Here is a 19,782-nt window from a genome sequence, read left to right as displayed (position 1 = left end):
AAATCAAATTTCGTAGGTAACAAATCTATCATTTAACCCTCCCCAATTCAACATTTGTTTACTGACCTAACAAACTATATACTTTTGTGTAATGTGAATGTATAAAACAATACTTGTATATATATATATAATTCATTTTCAATTTCAATAAACATTGAACCACAAAAAGTTACTTGCTCCGCCGGGACTCGAACCCGGATATCTCACTTGCGCGGGTGAATGTGCTACCATTACACCACAGAGCCCTTACTTTTTACGATTCAATTATTTAGTATTTGGCATTTTCTTTCACATATGTGTTTAAATAATCAAAATAATATATGATCGGAAGACCAAATACCTGTCAAATTACTTTTTATTTATATTCATTACATTTGTATAAGTGACAATAGCTTAATTTAATTCACAAAACATTGAACGACAAAAAGTACTTGCTCTGCCGGGACTCGAACCGGAGTTTTATATATATATATATATATATATATATATATATATATATATATATATATATATAAATTTAATATAATTATAGATTTATATCTATAAACTATATATATATATATATATATTTATTTATACTTATTTTTATAACAATTTATCAAATCTTTTCCCACACCAATAAAAAAAATCTCTCTGAAAGGGTATAACTTATTTGTGTTTATTAGCAAACCAAAGTGAAAGGCCAAACGTTGAATGGAAAATACAATGATCTGGATTGACTGGAATGATAAGATCGTGCAAACTCTTAATAATTTAATGGGGAAGTTAGCAAGATATGCACGAAATCAGGACGCGCACGTGGGAGCAGATATTCGCTTTTAAATAGTTATCCAAATTAGTTCTCGGAATGTTTGAGAACTCCACGCGTGAAGGAAGCACACGAACTTTCATTAATAAATATGTAGAGCTGTAGCTTCACTCCTCTAATCACCTTCTGTTCTCCAATTACTAAATGAATACGTCTGCACTCGTCTCATTCAATACTGGAATACTTGCTTAAATACATTTCCACTGTGCACAGGAAATAAAGAAACTGAAATAATAAAATTAGAGATTTATAGTTTATTTTCCAAATTTGCTTCATTTTTTTTTCGTTGTTAAACAAACTCCGCATTTAAAAGGAACATTCACAAGAGATCTAACATATTTTTTATAATAAAACCACTTATTTAAACATATCTTAAAACTATTGACTAACACCCGACGTATTGTCAATATAAATGTTAAATACATGTTTAAATATGGCGTATTTGACAGTAAATAACTCTATTGTACTTGATATATCAATATATCAAGTACTTAAGCTATTAATAATTTTGCAAATTGCTGGTAGTTTTATTTTAACAATGAATCACTCTATAGCATCTAAAAATCTTTCATGCAGAAAAAATCTTTATCGAATAGGTGTTTATAGTATAAATAAGAGTCGACAAAGAACAGAAATACTAATTTTCTCGAAAATTGGTTTGCTTACATACGTGGTTATACTATAGAATAGAATAGAATAGAATAGAATTTATTTATTCACCAATCATACATGTATTTGGCCCCGCCTAAGTTAGAACTTGTCAGCGGGGTCCAGTAATAACAGTTTTGTGATGTACTGGTGGAAAACAAATAAAATTATAATATAACATACGTGCTAGAAAAGTACAATCTATTGAGTCTACTAGTGGCACAAGTGGGCAAATCCATGACAGCGATCAAAAGGTGGCTACTTATTAATACATATATACCGCTGCCTTTAATCAAATCAATCCAAAGAACAGCAACACATCATTGATAATCATAGCAATGTTATATTACAGTTCCAGATTAATTAATATAGGCATACATTTTATTATCTTAAAGTCATTTGATTTTAGAATCACGTGAGGGTATACCGTATGCAGCATTCATCCAGCTGTTAATCACAAAACTACAGCGTACTATAGTTACATCTACAAACTGTTTCCATTCCGACCCATCCCTGGTTCGTGAAGGTTATGGGAATTATGAATATAACCTAAAAGTTAAACTTGCAGTGCATTAGCACGTGTAATTTAAACAATTCAAAATAAAAAAGTGATTGCTTTCAATCGTAAATAAAGCAGCTAGTGATGCATTTATTTAATCCTACCCTGAAACCTGATTTTACTTTCTTTAAGTGTTTGTGTTACGGTGTGTTTTGTGTCTCCTAAGTGTTTGTGTCTCCTTGTGTTGGTGTTCAATATATTTTTAACAACTAACCACTCTTTAACGACTATTTAAAACAATTAATATAATAAGTGCAAACAACGTGATCCGTTTCTAATCTCATCCTCTTAGATTTATAGTAGAATTGCTCCAAAATTGTAAATTTTGAACACATTGATTTTACCTCAATGTTTGAAAAACCTTGGAAGTTAATGTAAATTATTAACTGTTATATATTCCTAACACATCTCAATAATTAATCATTGCAACTATGAACCCGTACCATTCTCTATCCTGAGGGTCAAGCCCAGCAGTAATACTGCAGGTGATTTTATATCCGGCCAGTCCACAATCCAGAGACAATATTTAAGTACATGGGCTACCTACCATTTTTAAGACCGAGCATCCATCAAGGTTTATTTTATCGTAGCAGCTTCAAAATGTTGATGGCATATTGACTCATGATATGCTTATCATATCATTTGATGTATTATTATTATTGAAGACGTAAAGTATAGCCTACTAACTTCTGCCAAGCTGTGTGTGAAAGTTTTGTAATAGTCCACTGGGGATATTAAAAAGTTTTTCACATAATCAAGTAAGAAATGGCAAACAGATCACTAAAAATCAACAATGTCACAGTTATGTGGTGCCTTATTGAGCAGCCGTCATATAAATGCACACCCGTACACCCAGATACCAATTTAATGCAATACAATGTTCATCCCTATAACATCCTATTCATACCTTAAACTAAAAACTAGGCCTATCTAATTAAATACAATATTGTGTGATGCCCACATTAACTAACATATAAACTAACTTATAGTTAACTAAATTATAATTAATCTGATTTAACACACATTGAGAAAGCCTTTACCTACTAGCCTATATCACAAACCTGATTGCCACACAATGAACTACCACCAATTTCAATAGACATAATTCCAGTAGTATTCCTATTATCTGTTTAACAGGATCAGTTAACACTTAAGAACCTTAAAAATAAGTAACTACAGATAAATAGCTCTTTTATGTAGGCCTAGCATTATTACTGATAATCATAATACAGCAATGGCTTTGTCATTCAATTGGCAATGGTCAATGTCAAACCATTCAACAGCTGAAATACAAAATATTACATTAAGGAGAATTTAACAGAAACAAAGGCCACACTGCTTACACCAAATCACCATTAGGTAGAATGAATAGGTATCTTCAAACCAGCAATGCAGCCAACACCTGCAGTACAATAAACGGTCATCACCACAATATCAGTACTTTAGTTATTTATAACCCATAATTTGATCCCCTTAGATTCAATTGTGGTGTTGGCTACTTGAAACTTCACATGGTGTACCCCAACCGGTAGTTTGGTTTTAGTGATACCGTAAATTAGTAACATCTATGAATCTTACATCTACAGTATAATAAGCGGCCCTGAACAAAAATATTATATATTTCTAATAGAGAAAAAAAGTAATTTCAAAACTGTGTCAATCAATTAATATGAAACCAATATTAAACCAAAATAAATTAAAGATAACTAAGACAAACATTGCCTACTACGCCAAATCATAACCTGGTAAGGTGGTACACCTTCAACCAGCAATCGGAAAGCAGCCAACGCATGCAGTATAATAAGCGATCACCACAACATTATTCGAAGTTTAGATAATTCTAGCTGACAATTTGATACCCTGAGATTTAATTGTGGTGCTGCCCGCTTAAAAGATCACACGGAGTACACTAACCATTTATCTGGTTGAGTGAGAACTCTTAACTAACAATATCAATAAAGCTTACACTTGTAGTATAATAAGCGGCCACCATCACAGCATTTGACACATCAGGTACAGAGTTTTTCTAATCAATAAATTGATATCCCGAACTCAATTATGGTATCGGCCATCCACCTCACCACAGATCAAACTTACATATAAATAAACTAAAAACTACATCAACCAAATTATTCCAATAACATCTACTTCTACATTCAGTAAACAACAAAACAAGAACCCATCTCATAATCACTGACTAACAACTACAATACGCCTAATAAAACTAGTTTTTTTCATTAAAATAATATAAAAACAATCACTTCATTACGCAAACTTCCAATCCTGATATATATATATATATATATATATATCCATTGCGGGTACATCTAGATCTATTAAAATAACGAGTATGAGCCCTTTAGCAATGAGTATTGGAATAATGAGGAATATGTATGTGAAATCTCAGAATCCAGTTACTTTTTCCATGTGCGAAACATATTAATAATTCGTGAACAAAATTGTAATGATAAATTGTTTTTTATAAATGTGATAGCTAATGAAATAATTCAATAATGTGAATATATGTAAAACAAAACTTGCAAGTAATTAACGATAACTTAAGCAAATTAATTCTCAAGTAGTTCATACTTTATCAGTGTGTTGTAATAGAAATATGTATTTCTATGGTTTCGATATAAGAAGTAATTATAATTTAAGCCTAATTATATTACAGATTTTTGGAGTTAATCACAATTCACATTAAAATTGTAAGATTGTACACATCAGCTATAATAAGCTTGTTGCAATGCAAATGCTAATAAAACTACTCAGGCACTCTCGCAATGCGAATTCAATTTCCTTTCCGTTTCCGTTAGATTGAAAATCAAACATGCGCTGTGACGTTTGCATATTGAAGTCTATTGTGACCATTCTACATAGCATGTCAGTGAAATCAACTCCTAATAAAAGTGTTTTATTATCTTGGTGCAGCAATTCGAAAATCAGTATTACTATCATATAAGAACATAATAACAGTGTTATTTCTTTTGATTTCAACACAGATGGATCTTGAACTTTTGAGATACTCATGTGTAATATAACCTCAAAGCTTAATATCATGCTCAAGGTAAAAAACGAGAACTATATGTATTTATATCTTGCCGTAGACTACATATGTAACCCATAGGTAAAAAATATACAAGGCGAATAAAATTAAACATTTATTTATGATTATGATATTTTTATACTCATACAGTAGCCGTTAAAGTAAACCATTAAATTTTAATAATACTGTAGGTACATCAAATTAAATATAAAATAATCTCTTAGCAATAACTGTATTTCCATACTGCAATACTTACGGAGAAATCAAATTATGTTTTATTTTTTTAACCATAATTGATATTTTTCTTATGGGTGAAAAATAATAAGATAATAACATATTTTGTTACGTATCAGATAATAAGTTATTTAATTTATATACATATAAACCTTTGATACTGATTCGAATTTAAGTCATAAAATTTTAAGTCGTTAAATTTAATAACGTTCTAATGCAGGTATAATAATATAATGAAATTATAATGTTATTAAGTACTGTATAAATGTGACATTTTTAATATTGTTTAAAACTTTTTAAAATCTTTTTCTCGAACAACTAATAGTTCCCTCTCTCCGAGTAGTTGGCAATCTTTGTAGAAACAAAATTGTTTCTAAATTGTAATATGAATATTTTCAATATATTCTTTCTTCCTTAGCCAGAATACTATACGGAGGATGTACAGTGTATGTGCAAGCGTACCCACATACTCACTCACTCATACATATGTGACCTAAAGTCATTACCTGCTACTTGGCGGACATTACCATTAAAGATTTAGTCATGTCCAAGCATATACTAACGAACATTTTTTTGAGTAGAATATGTTATTTGGTAATTTTATGTGTGCTGCAAAATTTGACATCTTTAATAATTTAGATACATAATTATAAGTTACAGAAAAATAGAAAAATTCGCATTTCGCCACAACCTTTGTTGTTGGTTAAACCTTTGTTGAATTATTATGAATGGTTTTAATTAATTTTAGTCCAAAACAATTTAATCTGAACCATATCATAGACCATGATATTTTTTCTCATGCATTTAGATAGGAATATTAGTATAATTAATTTATATATATTTCAAGAGCATAATTAATATTGACCATGTACAATATTCAGTGTTCTATAGAATATTTTTTATAGAATATTTTATATTAAAAGTATATTATTATATATATTTTAAAATTATATATTTAAATATTTAAAAAATAATATTATTATATTTTAAAAATATTCTATGTATGTTTAAAATCAAGTATTTTAAATATAATTTTTCAATTTTAGACAGGAAACCTCATTTCTATTATTGTTTAAAATATTCATGCCAAATGCATAAAGAAGAAAGTTCCTTATATAATACGGAACTTATAGTAGTCCTATATAGTTCACTATTTAGTGTCTCAATTCTAAGAAATATTATAATCACATTTTAAGAACCAGATCTCATTGCTAGTTCACTAGTTTTGTATTTTATCCCAAATTTTAGTAGTAGGAGTACTGCTACGTCTATATTGAATAAACTTAGAAATATTCCAAATAATTTACTAACATGTTCAAAAGATGTTTGTTGGAGAATTGTTTACATAATTTGATGCCGATGATCTAAGTAGTTTTATAATTCTCATACTTTATTTGGTGATTAAGGCTTAAAGACAACAATTTAAGTAATGTTATTGTTTAAAGAAAGTACACGACATTGTCCTCTTAATTGATGGTTCTTAAACTTGTAAGAGAGAAAGACAGAAGAAAATAATAATATATTTAATTCTCTTACTTAAAGGCAAACTATCAAGCTGAAAAACTAGGTTACAGCAGTCCTAAAATCAGGAAGAATCTGTGACATTATAGTAGTAGGCTAATATAAAATTATCTTATGTATATTCTGCTACTCTACTGGTTGTGCTTTTCCTTCAGCTCCAGTTTAACAATTACGATAAGAACACACTGTTCTACTCTGTTCATACCCTACATACTAGGCCATTGCTAAAAATTGTACATAAGTGTAGTACTAGTTGTCATACTTGTTCATAATATTTTCACAACCGTAAATCGTAACCGTTTCAAACGTAAATTTCTTATATTACAGATATGTTTGATAAATCCCGCCTTTTCTCTTCATCATGCACTATAAAAGCTACGAGTTAGGTAATAATAGTTTTCTGCCTATTAAAATAAACATTTGTGACAATTACTAAAAGGCACCCAAATTAACCATTCTGGTAATATAGATTAAATATTGAAAACTGTTAAATTTACAATCGAAAATCGTCTTGATCCTTTGAAACAAGATATACGAGTATTTATTAATAGTTTATCCTTTTTTATAAATACTTAAATATAATTATTTCGTTTTTTATAATCAGTAATATACTGATGTTTTTGTATTTATAGGACCAGAAGAATTTAGAATACTTTTTTAGAAATTTCAAAATATATTTGTTATCTTAAACTTAATTTTATGAGTTACACATGAAATTCTTTATTTAGGCAAACTTGTAAAATAAACTAAAATTCTGATCAATTTTACATGTACACTACGATTAGTTTTACATAGTGTTATACATTCAAGTTAAATATTGATTTCGTTGCATATAACTCAAACTCCACACAATACTGTATGAGAAAAAAAAACTTGTTTACTATTATTCTTGTTTACAAGGTATAAAGTTTTTACTCTGTTTTCAAGATAAAATGACGTGTGTTAAGTAACGGTTCTATAATTTCTAATAAACAATTAAACATAATTATATGTTAGACATAAATATATATTTAAAGAAATCTATAATCTATTTTAGATATACTAACAGCAGAATTACATCATTTGCGTTTTAAATAGTTAGAGAAAAATTTATGAAAACTAATAAAAATAAATGAGTTAATCAGAATCTCTTACCTCTCTCTTCCAAGAACAGCAAAAACACCTGTCATTATAAATTTACTGCTAACTTGTTGAATTACATCTCCAAAGCTGATTAAAAAGGGTTTTCAATTATATTTTATTTATTTATTCAATTAATTCTCAGAACAAAACTAATCATCATTATATTTTTTTGTGTTGCTACGTATTAAAATACCTGTTTTATAAATGGAAGAACAATTCTTCTTGACTAAGTGACTGACGTATTTTTAGCAAAAGTTAAATATTTGTATAACAAATTTTCAGTGAATACTGAAATTCATCCTCTACTTTAATTCTCAGTAACATATAGCTTTCAAATCTTAATAGCTTCAAATTAAACATTAAATTAAACATACTGTCTAGATCGGTCAACAATCAAGTACAAGGTATATACTATTTCAGTGTTAATTTTTAAGAGGTTCAAATGGTAAAAAAATAGCCACGGGCTCGTGTGTGTGTAGTTATCCTTATCAAGAAACTACATACGTACGTTGGTCTAAAAAGTATACTTCATTAAAAAAGTGCCTACTTCCAGCCATTTCAAGTTTTTTCGTCTAAGGTATTTCTAGTACCGTATCTTTAGTAGTTACAAAGTAGGGGTCTAAAATATTTAGAAAACAGTAAATCGTTTTTATTGCCACTCCTGTGATATGAAACTACACCAAAATAATTTTGTCTATATTTCGTAAGAAGCTATCAAAACACACCATGCATAACGGTAATTAAAAAATTTGATTTTTGTAAAATAAAAAAGTGAAAGTTATCAGTTAAGAGGCTGAAACTATTTATTTTCTGTCTGTGTCCATGTACGGGTGAATTATCTGTCTGAATGATACATAAAGAATGAAATAACTACGAGTATAGACCAGCATAAATCTTTATTTTTTATATGAGGAATACTGAGTTCGATGATGATGAATGTCACTCCACGGGATGTAACTGAGCGTTATTGAATATTTTTACATTGTAAAAACAATGTAAAAATATTCAATACTCATCATACTCATCAATGAAAAAATATTTCATACTCATAAAAATGAGTATCTATGATGGGACAAAATAGCAGAATAAATTAACTGTAAATAACTTTTATTATTTGGAAACTGCTAAGAAACCTAACTCAATGAACAATGTGAAGGTATCACATGGCAAGATATATCGAGAAGGGTTTATTCTGTAAACTTAAAATTTGCTTGTAAATTCATTACTACGTAGACAAAAATTTGTTCTATGCTGGTGCATGTTTACCTATGAAATTTTGCTGAGCGTTGTTGAAGCCTTAAGAATTTGCTAGCAACATCAGCGAAGGAAAGTAAAAGACAGGTTTTGTAGCGTACTACTAGTTTGTTGTAACTTATAAATTTCATATATATGGGTAGTATAATATAAAAGGCTGTGATAACGACTTGTGGCCTGATTGCTCCATTTCCTTTTCTCCTCCAACCGATACCTTGACAATGTTTACAAAGACGGGCTGCGGATTGAGACTGCAGACTCTTTATTGGTTTCCGTGATAACAATAGAAGACAAATGGTGACATTCATCGTACAATGAGCTCCACTCTGTACAAAAATTGTAACAGATCAAAGTTGCAATAACCTCTCTGAACCGCACTATCATCATTAGAAGGGACAAAAAATATGAAATCAATTTTTTCCTAAAGTTTCAAAGTGTGATAAGAAAATAATTTATGTTTGAAGAAAACATAAACAATTACCTATTAATATTTAATAATTGCATTCAAGAGAAATTAATTTAATTCCTTCACATCATACTTAAAATTTAAACTCATCTAATTAAAAATATATGTTATATATAAAAAAATTACTCTTCGTTTAATTTAAGTTCAATAATAAGGGTTCGTGACGGTAAAATTGAACATGACAGAGTGACAAACGAGGTAGCGATAAAAGACATGCACTACAGTCGTCAACCGGACACCTACCTTTTCCGGGCCAGCACTTCCGGCGCTGTGAGTGGTGTGAGGGAAGGGGAGTGTGTACGTTGTGTGGTGAAGGCTTTTAGTGTTGACACCAGTGTTTTGAATGTTTTATTGCATAAATGAGAGAAAAATAAAAACCGAGTTTCCACTAAGTAAGAGAGATATTATTAATTTTGATACATCTGACTGAGGACATTTCGAGAAATAATTGAGCTTCAGATTTAAAATTTTGCAAGAAAACAGCAAATCCTGTTAAACACCTTTTAAAGTTTAGTCTTTAGTCATATTCCAACAATTAAACGCTTGTCCATTATTTTGGTTTGTTCATACTCTTATATAATTAAATTGACTATAACTATGAAAATGAATATAATAATATGATATATATTTGCCCCAGCATTCTAAGACGTTGTACTATAGGTATAAGTTAGATTTAGAGTAGGTTTCAATCCTGTCTGTGACCGTATTGTTGATATAGTCAGATCAATGATCTCGTATAAGCAGTTCTACGTTATTCTTTGTGTAAATATTGTAAATGACGATGAAGGTTTGAAAGGATAATATGATTTTGAAATCTTCATCTTTGTACACTGCAAGATGTATAGTACAATGTTTTAATGATTTAAACATATCCTCTTCGTAAGAAATACAAAAAAATCAGTAAAATAAAAAAAGGAAATGGGTTTAACGTAGTACTCGAAAACTGCCTATAGTCCAGAAAATATACGCAGGTGTTGTAAATGTACAAGATACAAGTTACGAGTACGAGTATTAAAGAGAACTATCAAATGTCACACAAGCACAGGCGAATGAGGGATATAAACGGTGGCAAAATTAGGGAAATAACTAACTATAAAACCTAAAAAGGAGTTTAACCCCCCAAAAAATCTTACCCTATTAAAATTCTATTTAACTTTTAAATTAAATTCTATTTTTAACTTTGTTATTTACTGTAAAATATCATGTGGAATCAGTTACGTCCGGCTCAGCAATATCATTGCAACATTGACGCTGTACCGATTTTTGACATAAATGTAAGAAGAATTCCACCATTTACACCATTGTTATCATGGATGTCAAAAGCGTTTGCAGTCCCAGTCCGCGGTGTCTCTTTGTAAACATTGTAAAGGTAGATATTAACAGGAAATGGAGCACTCACGCTATGACTTCATAGAACCATTTTTGCTCCATCACCCAACATCTACGTAGTTGAACAGGTCTCAACTAGAATTATAGTAGTTGTAAAAACATTATTCTTGTTTACTAGTTCGGTTAGAACATTGTATTTTAATAATGTGAGAGTATTATGAGAATATGTAAAAAACTATATCTACTATTAACATCAACAAATATATGAACGGACTTGATCTATAGTAAAATTTCTTCTCTACCTTACTGTAACCAAAGATATCATAAACATTTAATGGCTGAACTTCAAAGTGTTAAGGTATAATTAAAACAATACAGATCATACTGATGGCCATATTCATAATTTGTTTTCAAAATTGATGAAGACAATTAGAGGAGAATGATATAAAAAATTTGACTCATATTATGTAAAATACAAGGAATTCTTTTTTGTCACATATATAAAACGTGGATTGGGTTTTATATAACCCACGTTGCTGTGTAGAGTAATTAAAGAAAATACAGAAATCTGTTTGATTAATTAATTTGCAATAATGAAATATATCTCCAATATATCTTTACTTTATTAATTATTCACAACTTATACGTAGGAAATTTGATAGACCGATTACATACAATTACATTTATTTTTTCCATTCATTTGAGTACTGCTATGTAAGAATTTATTTTGCTTAAATGCTTAAAAAGATTTTTCAATCTCGGTGAAATGTTTGCCTACTGATGTTATATAGCTTTTGCTGCTATTAATTTTAAGCTGAATTTTCAGCGAATAAGGCGTGTTGTGATTCTTACAATGCAAAAGTCTATCCATTGCTTCTAGACCTTAGTATAGTTGAAATTTAAAAAATATATCTATTGGTTTTTTTTATTTAAACTATCCTTAAGCTTATCCATTCCCCTGTAAATTTGTCTTTTCTTTTGTTTTAAATTTCTACTTGTTATCTGCACATTCAGCACGTAGAATATGTAATCATTAAGAAATGCAGTGTTCGTTAAGGTCTTTATAATAATTCAAATCTTGATTAAAACCTTCGCTTACCATTCCCATTCCCGCTACCCATGGAAACTGAAGGAAATTTAACTGGAAAAGCTTGAAGTTGTTAAGTATATTTCCTCACATACCGAAATATTAAGTTTTAAAATGAAAAGTATTCCCATTCCATTACAGTTGCCAAACAAAATCTTACAATTCTATCTGAAAATATACTAACCTAATAAGTAGTTTAAGAATGTAAAGTTTACTGATTTGTACAGCAATGTTCTTTACAATAAATTCTATACCAGCTGTTTAAATCTCTGAAGAAAATCTCTAGCTTCTTAACTCACTAATGTTATATTTTCTGATCTGATTTCGTTAATACAGTTGTAGCTAATACAAAACAAAATACAAATTTATCACACTAAATCAATGTTTCCATTGCGGCAATGAGATTATTTTTAATTCATATATGCTTTAGATCCAAAACGCATTTGTACTGACAAAATAAAAATTAATTAAGGTGATAAGTGTTGTCTTGGTGTAAAGTTTCACTGCGTGTTTGTCTACTCAATATAATGTGCTCATCATAATATACTTCTTACTTGATGGATGAGTCTGTAGCATGACTAGCTGCTGTAAGGTATACATTCAGCGTTTATTTCCAACGACAGTAATAATACCTCAACAATTTAAAAAGGTCCGAAATAATTTGATGTTAACCACTATACTTTAGTGGTTTGAAACAAAACCAATTCATTTTGTACTACCGTAATATATTATACAATTTTGTTATTCAATACCAGTTATGAAAGTTTACATTAGTAGAATTTTGCATTGACTTTCACAGTATAACGTAAATATAACTATGTTGGGATGGGTTGATTCAAAATGAATGTTAATTTTAGCTTCAGTTTACCTTCCTCTTATTGCAGCGAGTGGAATCTGAGGCTACAACAGACTTGACTCCTGATATCTGAAGTCATTTTATTCTAACAAAAGCTGTAGAATTATGATGACGAGGAAACTCGTGTGATCTAGGCGAAGAGGTATTTTCATTGTCTTATCAGGTGTACAATTAAGTAAATGAATAGACGCTGCACTAAGAGAAAGGTGAAATGGAGTTCAAGTAAAAATTCACAATTTACTCAAATTGATCAAATGTTACTTGTAAAATATATAGTAATGCATACTGATAGGTCCGAAGTTGAAACACGATTATTGACGTGATTTAATTTTGTTCAAATCATGCTAGAGGTATAAACACCTTTCAGAATATTTTTAAAAGTCTAATGTAAATGTTTAATGTATTTAAAAATTAGTATTAAAATAATAATTTGGGGCAAATTGTGTCAATTTATTTGAAGATTATATTCATATTCTCATATAAATTTTGCAAATAAGTTCTAATAAAATAGCTATTTTTAATAGTAGTAATATTAAAAATAATGGAACTTTCCTTTTTTTAACAGATCCTGGCTCGCGTTAATGCACATTCTCTATCGCATTCTTTGTTGTCTATAAGACTGATGGTGAGCTGTGTGCGCTATTCATGTTTAGTAGCTGACCTGATCCTACTGGAAGCATCCAAGTATATTAAACCACCGGCAACGCGTTCTCAGGACTGAGAATCAATCCAATTAGTACATAGGTTCGTAACTGTACGATGAAGATTAATATGTGGAATCGTGTCACTATTGTATTGTGCAAGATATAATCAAAATTGATTATGTTTGAACATAGTTAAATTTTCACTGTTTTCAATCTTCAATACTAGTAAAAAAAACTCTGAACATTTTCGCAAAAATAATTGTGACTAATTTAATGTTTAGTTGTGACCAAACATTTAAATATTCATACTATTTTATTTTCGAGATTTGTATTTACAATACTATTGGAAAGTAGCCACCACTAGAATCACTGCCACAGTTAAAACGCCTGGAAGTTCCAATGCAACGGAAGTTACTAATACCGGAAGTGTCGTACGCCGGAAATTTCCAATACCAGAAGTTTCTAATGCCTGGATGTTTCCAATAACGGAAATGGACTAGCCGAAATTTTAAGGTGTCCAATTCGTTGACGAGAGTCGTGCATGTCTCTTGTCACGTCTCCATATTCAATTTAATTTGTTACAGTAGTTCTTTTTTAATCAATTTAATTGAATTAAACCAGTTTTCTACATTGCAAGTAAGCTGTTTTTTTGTATTTTTGAAAAGGATTGGGATTTCTCCCTATGACAAATAATTTTATTTTTATAGATTTGGGATATAATAATAGAAAATATCATATTATTGTGATTTTATCATTATTAATTTAACAGAACCCTGTGTACAAGAAAATATAATTAAACTTATGCATAATTGTTTGTATGTCTTTTCATAGGCTGCTGCATGTTATTGGCGGTCTAAATACGAATAGAGATATTATATGTAACAAAATAAGAGATTTTCATCGAGTGGCAGTATAGAGGGAAAACTTAAACTTGCTCTAAAAAAACTTACATTAAACAATTTTGTCAAATATATAATCTAGATTTAAAAAATAATATTTCACGACACGCAACGATGTTTTTTATTACAGAACATTATTTTACTGCAACACTTCTTAATGCAAGTGTTAGCCACTATAAGAGAGGTCTGCAGTTTATGTCGTCATATTCGGAAACTACCCTTCCCCTAAAGGCGATCTACTCTTCGCAGTGAGGAAACTGCCCACCTGTGCCCCGTACTTACAGGACAAGCCTTTTAGCCGGGTAAACTTAACTCTCAAACCCCTGAAGCTTAGTGCCTTTACCCATCTCCTAGATCACATGGTAAAGTGTAATGTAATCCCATGGGGGAATGGTTGTATACTGATTTAAATATTGTTTATCAAAAAAGATTTACCTAGTATAAAAATTTTGTCAATAAAAAGTGGAACATTACTAAGATTTACATTTTATTTAATCAAAAAAGTTCACTTACAGCTCAATTGCAACCTAGATAGTGTACTCTCTCAATCACATTAATTTTTAATAATATGGTTCACTTTATTTTTATAAATTCCATCATGAATATTTCTCATTGTGTTCAAAGAGCAACATATTTGATATTATTATAACGAAAAAAGATCAGTTACAACTACCTATAATTGTGATACTTGCAGTGTATTTAGAATACAATGACTTGGAACTGAATATTTACAAATTTGAATAAAATACAGCGTGTTTTTTTCGGTTGATGTCACATCATTTTAATACGAGATGCTCTTGTTATTTTGCAAGTAGACAACTTCTATGTGACAATATATACGACAAAGTGTAAAATATACGAAATGAAAGAATGAATTAAATGTTTTGTAGTTTACGATAACATAAACCATATTTATCACAGAATATAAAGTAATTGATAATCAGCAATATATTGTAATAAATTACATATTAAATCGTTAGATAATTGTCATCATAGGGAACTTTTGATGCATGCTGTTGTGTGCAGTGGCTCAAAATATATTGTAAATAATATACTATTGACGTTAAAATTTATATAAAAATATTATTTTTAGTAATCTAATTTGGTTGCAGCTGATTATTTTTTTATTCATTATATATCTGAAGATTATGAAAGACATCTAATACAAATTATGTTATAACGCTAAAATAAAATCAAGGTATAAGTTATTGTTAAAGATTATCGGATATCCTGAAGTTGTAATAATAGATCACACAACGGATCTGATATCACATTGTGTAATCTGTGGTTGCCCAAGGCGAGGAAACTAATCCCCCAACGTCACATTTCTCCACCAGTAATAACAGAAGTTAACTAGTTGTCTCGTATTTCCTTGGAGATATTGCAGGAGATGACATATCGGGTATTACCTCGGGCTGGGCTTCTTCTTGAGTTACTAATTGAAAATATATCTATAATTTCTTCTACGCAGAAAGTCGGTGTAAATATGATATAAATTATTTTAGACAATAATACGCAGCGGAATTATCCATTAGTGACGAACTTGGCGAGTGATGTAGAAAACGTAATTAATATGAACAAGATATGGTGATGATGTGTCGAGTATTTAACGTTTGATCGTTAAAGGCATATTTACTGCCTGTTATCAAAGCATTTGAGATTAGCAGATATAATATTAGAACCTATACTTTCGTAATAGACAAATGAAATTAGGGCCTCAAATCCAAGTTTGTTATGCGTGTTCAAAAATAAAATGTTGAAATGTTGGTTTGTCTTAGTATTTTCTTTAAATACTTTGTACATTCGAAAATGTTATAGTTTGTTCTAAATATATTTCTTTATCTAACTAAGCAGTCTTGTGTAATAATAAAAAATATATTTAAGGACAAAATTCAAAATGTGGAATCCTCCTTATGTCTTTAAGGAATAAAATGTTAAAATTTAGGCATTTCATGTTTATTCTTTTACTTATGACGAATGAAACTTTAAAATGTTTTTCTAACTTTGTCCATGGACCCTTGTAGTACAAAGAGTACAATATTATGAGACAAGTCATTTTTTATCTTGTTAAGCATGATCGTTTAATAATAATATAATATATATAATGTGACAGGCTTCCCAACATGAAATCTTCGTAAATACTTTAAGTAGAAATTTTTATAGTATAGGATATATTGGTTGGAAGGAAATAAGTGGCTACTGTTATGAAAGATTTAATTTAAAACAGCATCTTACTAAAAGCCGTGTAATACTATAAACAAAGGAAACATCTCTTTTTGGAGTTGCAATCTAATTTGCTGTTCACGCAATCTAATATACGTAAATGAATTCTGAAATACTTATAAAACGGTTTTTGCGGCACTACACTAATTGGTTGGTGTTCCTGGTATCTGGCTGATATGGTTTGGGCTAGTAAGTTTACTGGCGGATTAAATCTATCCATTGAGACATATATTTAAAAAATGAAAGAGGCCTCAACCTTCGTTAAACATTTTTATTTGTTTTAAAGCGCATAAGTCAAGTGTGTATTCAATTTTAACTTTGTAGGAAATCAAGAAGTTGAAAAACAAAATATACCTGTAGGTATTCTATCGGTTACAAACCCACTTCAAACCCTATGGATGTTGCGTCTTTCTGAATATAATTTAGTTTTTATTTTTAAGTCATGAAGCATACGTACTCGAAATTTACACTTCCTGGGATAGTGAAAGTTAGATAATCAGTAATGGAGCGAATGAGAGCTTTCCTTTGTATATAGAGTCTAGCAGTTACCCACGGCTTTGTACGCGTTTTCCTACTATGTAACAGGTATGTTATAAACGTATCCTTTTCGAATAAACACTCCTGAAAATAAGTGATGGTCACTGAAAAATATTCAAATCTCCTAATCCAGTTCAAAAAATAAAATGAAATTTAAGTTTAAAGAACAATTTAATGGGGCATTCAAGTCGAAGATTGAAACAGGATTTATGAGTATCAATGAAATACACAAATTTCTCTGCAATATCCAATAAATATCTGAGTTCTTAGCTTCAAAAATTGCATCAACACTAATTAAATTTGTGTGTACATATTAAAACTTCAAATTTTACAAGCAGTACAGCGCAGCCTGTCACTAGATTGTCCCTGAATGTGACAACCAACAAGGGACGGCTGCCAAGGTCCCGGCAAGATAAGCTGAGCCTCATTTAAGCTTCTATTGTACGCTAACAATGCTGCGAGAGGATTATTTCCTTGCTACCAGCTAAAACTCAATTTCAGTTAGCGGTGAGTTCTACTTTTGCAATAAACTGTTTGTGGCTCCATCTACCTATTGAAGTTTAACATTCCAACAATCGACATTACTAACTTGTTATTACTTTCATAACCACTTATAATGTGCGTTTCTTGTGGGATTTAAACTACCGAGTCTAATTCTGTTTGACTGTTTGTTTTCAAAACAAAATCTGCCCTCAGAAAACTTTGGTGATTGGGCTGAACAGTTTGGCTCGTGATCGGCAACTTGAAACTTAGTAGTTCCAAGCTATTTTCTCTTTACTTATGTGGACGTTATACAACATTGTCTTACACTTTATCTTTTCGAAATCGTACATTGACATTTTTTTATAAACCAGTAGAGATATAAAAATTCAAATTTTTAATGTTGAAAAAAAAAACTGGCGGTAATTAAAAAGACATTTAATTGGTCGTATTTAGTTTATAGCTCCTATAGTGCATTAGATAATTTGAGTACAGAATTGTTATGCCATATATATTTCACTCTCGTCTTATATACCAACAATCTCATTGTACACCCTCATATATATAAAGTAATTAAAATATTGGTATATTCTCGTTGCCAGAAAACCGATGCGTAAATTAGATAGTGCGCACTAATGAATAATAAAGCCAGGTAGGTGACATCTACACTTACACACTTTTTAAAGGGGTTTATTGGCAATAATTAAAATGCAATAACTTTATTTAGTGCCATGCAGTTTAGGTAGCAATTGATAATTAACTTTTTGTACATTCATATTTATTTGTCATTATGATTGGAAAAAGATCTGAGGTTGTAAAATATAATCTTGCATGTGGTACTTAATTTGACATTATACATTTTTGCTTTAAGTAATTAAATAGAATAAATTGGTATTACTCATAACTCTCAAGTTCTGACAGCACATGATTTGAGACTCACATCGCCTATAAAAATAAATTAAATATAATAACTGTCGTAAATAATTTCACGTTTAATTTGCCTTAAAAGTTTCAATAAAAATTCTTTACTTTATTATTCATACGCTGAGCGTTCATAAAACGCTTGTAATAACTTGTTAAAAATAAGTAACGTGTTTATTATGATATTAATATGAGTGTAATTGTGATTTTAATTCTATTAAAATAATAATTTATAAGTTATACTACAACTTAATAAACACTCAACCAAATGCAGGACACAGATGGGCACACATCATTAAGATATCTTTCTAACTTTAGGACTTCAAACCATCGGCCATTAGGCATTTGGAAGTAGTTACGGATATCTTAGGATGCCATTTTAATAGATGTTGCATGTGGCACTCCTGTTAAACTGATTGAACGTTTGCGAAGAGGAATATAACAGCTAGCAGTATGTATGTTTGGGGATTTGATCCAATCATTACAATACTTAAAGCTTTAAAATAAAAATTTAAAGTTTAGTACTGAAATAAAATAAAACGTTATTTTTAAGAAAGGTGTTTTTTACCTCTCTAGGTTTTTCATGGTTCAAATTATAGAAGGTTGGTCATATTATTTTAACTGATATAAAACTTACAATTCATCAATCAAAGACAGATCATTCACCTCAGCCTACAGAAGAATATTGGGTCTTCATAAAGACTAAACGTTAGAATCTACACTTGTTTGCGTTTTACAAATTTTGGGACAATAATACTACACTTTTAAACGATAACACGTATTTTTTGTTTATCCAGATGACATGTTACGGTGTTATTTATTTCATTTACAATTTCTTAACAAATTTAATTTATACTTAATAGAAAATGAGATGAACATTAGCCAATTTAAAATATGTAAAAACTGACCATTTTAATAAATGTTTGCAAGTAATGTGAATATATAAACAAAGTATATAAAAAATAACCACTAAATTTTAATTAAGGCCAAAATGTGAAGGTTTAAATAATAAGAATAGAAATGAAGCCAAAAAACAAAAATTCCTACTGCCAAATTGTGTTTTAATGTAATATTAAAACAGAAATTAGAAGAGACATTAAAAGAGATTAAATTTAATACATTTAATGAATAATTACTAACGGCTGTTA

This window comes from Homalodisca vitripennis, chromosome 3 (assembly GCF_021130785.1).
Source record: "Homalodisca vitripennis isolate AUS2020 chromosome 3, UT_GWSS_2.1, whole genome shotgun sequence".
Taxonomy (NCBI): domain Eukaryota; kingdom Metazoa; phylum Arthropoda; class Insecta; order Hemiptera; family Cicadellidae; genus Homalodisca; species Homalodisca vitripennis.
The sequence above is the reverse complement of the archived record's forward strand: the minus strand, read 5'-3'. Positions refer to the sequence as shown.